The sequence below is a fragment of the Aquarana catesbeiana genome, linkage group LG10 (assembly GCF_042186555.1).
Source record: "Aquarana catesbeiana isolate 2022-GZ linkage group LG10, ASM4218655v1, whole genome shotgun sequence".
NCBI lineage: Eukaryota > Metazoa > Chordata > Amphibia > Anura > Ranidae > Aquarana > Aquarana catesbeiana.
Genome location: NC_133333.1, coordinates 159031971 through 159035161, shown reverse-complemented (window position 1 = coordinate 159035161; position 3191 = coordinate 159031971). Strand labels below are relative to the sequence as shown.

General features: G+C 47.4%; 1 non-coding gene across 1 annotated transcript; it reads left to right on the top strand.

The window, feature by feature from the left end:
* The first annotated feature begins 588 nt into the window (after positions 1–588).
* TRNAF-GAA (transfer RNA phenylalanine (anticodon GAA)) lies at positions 589–661 on the top strand. The gene has a single exon. It is a non-coding gene; the product is annotated as a tRNA-Phe (tRNA).
* Positions 662–3191: the final 2530 nt, after the last annotated feature.

Here is a 3191-nt window from a genome sequence, read left to right as displayed (position 1 = left end):
CATGGGCCAGTTTCTATCAATGTGCTTTTAGTATATTCGTGTGCTTTTAGTATACGGGCAGCACAGTGGTGTAGTGGTTAGCACTTTCACCTAGCAGCAAAAAGAGTCATTGGTTCAAATTCTAACCATGACACCATCTGCCTGGAGTTTGCATGTTCTGCCTGTGCCTGCGTGGGTTTCCTCCGGGTACTCCGGTTTCCTCCCACACTCTAAAGACATGCTTCAACCCCCACCCCCCCTCCTCTCCCCTCTCTCCTCTCCCCTTTTCTTATTTTTGTGTGCTTTTAGTATATTTGTGTGCTTTTCTTATATTCGTGTGCTTTTATTATATTCGTGTGCTTTTTGTATACGGGCAGCACAGTGGTGTAGTGGTTAGCACTTTCACCTGGCAGCAAAAAGGGTCGCTGGTTCAAATTCCAACCATGACACCATCTGCCTGGAGTTTGCATGTTCTCCCTGTGCCTGCGTGGGTTTCCTCTAGCTACTCCGGTTTCCTCCCACACTCTAAAGACATGCTTCAACCCCCACCCCACCTCCTCTCCTCTCTCCCCTCCCCCCCCACCCCCAAACCCAAAAGGTGCATTAGAAGCTGAAATAGCTCAGTTGGGAGAGCGTTAGACTGAAGGTCTAAAGGTCCCTGGTTCAATCCCAGGTTTCAGCGACTGTGCATGCACCTTTGTAGTATTATATTGGATCCACCATGGAGGAGGTTTTAGTTGTGTGACTTTGCAACATGAGATTAAATAAAGATGTCAAAAGAATGCTATTTGGTCTCTTTGATTCACTGAAGCAATGGAGGGGTGAAGTGAGAAATCACATGAAGAGAGGGAATGCTGGTAAGGAGAGTATATGGCGGTCGGGGAGAGGTTTGTCAAGGAAAATTTTACAGAATCCACTTTTGTTGGGCCGAAAGGTGCCCAAAGCTCAGGATTTCATCCGATTCAGAAGAAATTGGCCAAAATGTGTTTTGCATGGCCAGCTTTAGACCACCAAAGAAGCAGGCAGAGAGACAAGGGGCACATACAGTATATACTATATTACCAAAAGTATTGGGACGCCTGCCTTTACACGCACATGAACTTTAATGGCATCCCAGTTTTATGCCCCGTACACACGGTCGGATTTTCCGACGGAAAATGTTCGATGGGAGCTTTTGGTCGGAAATTCCGACCGTGTGTAGGCTCCATCGGACATTTTCCATCGGCATTTCCGTCGCACACAAAATTTGAGATCTGGTTCTCAAATTTTCCGACAACAAAATCCGTTGTTGTAAATTCCGAGCGTGTGTACACAATTACGACGCACAAAGTGCCATGCATGCTCGGAATCAAGCAGAAGAGCCGCACTGGCTATTGAACTTCATTTTTCTCAGCTCGTCTTACGTGTTGCACGTCACCACGTTCTTGACATTCAGAATTTCCAACCAACTTTGTGTGACCGTGTGTATGCAAGACAAGTTTGAGCCAGCATCCGTCGGAAAAAAAAAACATGGATTTTGTTGTTGGAATGTGCGATCGCGTGTACGGGACACATAGGTCCGTAGCGTTCAGTATTGAGTTGGCCCACCCTTTGCAACTATACCAGCTTAGACTCTTCTGGGAAAGCTGTCAGTGCTAAATGTGTACTCCTCGTCAGCAGGGTGAACCTGGGGGTCGTGACCAGCTAAGTCCAAACTCCCTTGAGGGGGTCCCTGGCAGAATACAGGCTGACCCTTAGATTCTACGCCCTGGGGGATCCCGTGTCACCTGCTCGCCTGTGGGCTCACACCAGTGGCGCCGTGACAATCGCCTACTGAGTGACAATTAAGAGCAAGGTGTTATTCCAGGTACACAACTACTTATCTGATGAACAACAAATTCCAACGCAAACAAGGACTAATACGTATCGACAATGCAGGAGAATACTTAAAGTGGAGTTCCACCCAAAAGTGGAACTTCCACTCATCAGATTCCTCCCCCCCTCCGGTGACACAGTTGGCACCTTTCAGAGGGGAGGGGGGTACAGATACCTGTATATTACAGGTATCTGTACCCACTTCCGGCATAGATAGCCGCAGAATCTGCGGTTATTTATGCCACTTCCTGCTCCCTCCCCGCTGCCTGCTGGGAAACACACGGGTCCCAGAGACAGCAGGGACCATCCGTATTGCGCTGCGTGACTCGCGCATGCGCAGTAGGGAACGGGAAGTGAAGCCGAACGGCTTCACTTCCTGATTCCCTTACCGAAGATGGAGGCGGCAGCACCCGAGGACGGAGAGACGGTTCGGCCTCGGGTGCCGACATCGCGGGCGCCCTGGACAGGTAAGTGTCCATGTTTTAAAAGTCAGCAGCTGCAGTATTTGTAGCTGCTGACTTTTAAAAAAAAAATTTTCGGCGGCGCTCCGCTTTAAGCAAAGAAGTGGCCTCATACCTGAAGAGTCAAGGAATAGTACACCAGACAACCACACCATACACTCCTGAACAAAACGGTGTATACAGAAAGGAAAAATCTCACTCTTAAAGGAAATGGCCAGATGCGTGTTGTTGGATGCCAACCTACCTCACAAGTACTGAGGAGAAGCAGTTATGATCCAAGCTGGAGAACAGAGCCATAGAGGGCATTCTAGTAGGCTACAGCAAGAAAACTAAGGGTTACAGAATCTTACACCCAAAGACTGACAAAGTGACAATAATCCGTAGTGTCTATTTTGATGAGAGCCCATCACTAGAAACACCAATCCCTGAAATCTGTGAAGTGAATATGCCAAGCACACCAGAAGAAAAGGTTGACCAAAGCAAACCTGTGCAGTCAGAACAAGAGGTGGAACTCACATCACCTCAATCAAGTTCCCCACCAGATCCTGCTGAACTGCCTGAAGTCAGAAGATCCACTCAGACTACAAAGGGAATACCACCCCACAAGCTGTTATACACTGGCAAAACACACAGCATATGTGAACCAACATGCTGGGAAGACATAGAAAAAATGCCAAAACATGAAGCCAATAAATGGAGAAAAGCAGCAGAAGAAAAATTAAAGTCAAAAAACAGAAAAGAGAGGGCGCACCGGCCTTGTGCATTATCTTTAAAAAGGTTTATTAAAACAGAAAACGTAAAAGTACTACTCACAAGAGTAGATAAAAATCACGCATAATAGTCAAATGATGGTAGCAGTCTCCAGACCTATGGACAAGATGTGCAGACCGCTGCTGG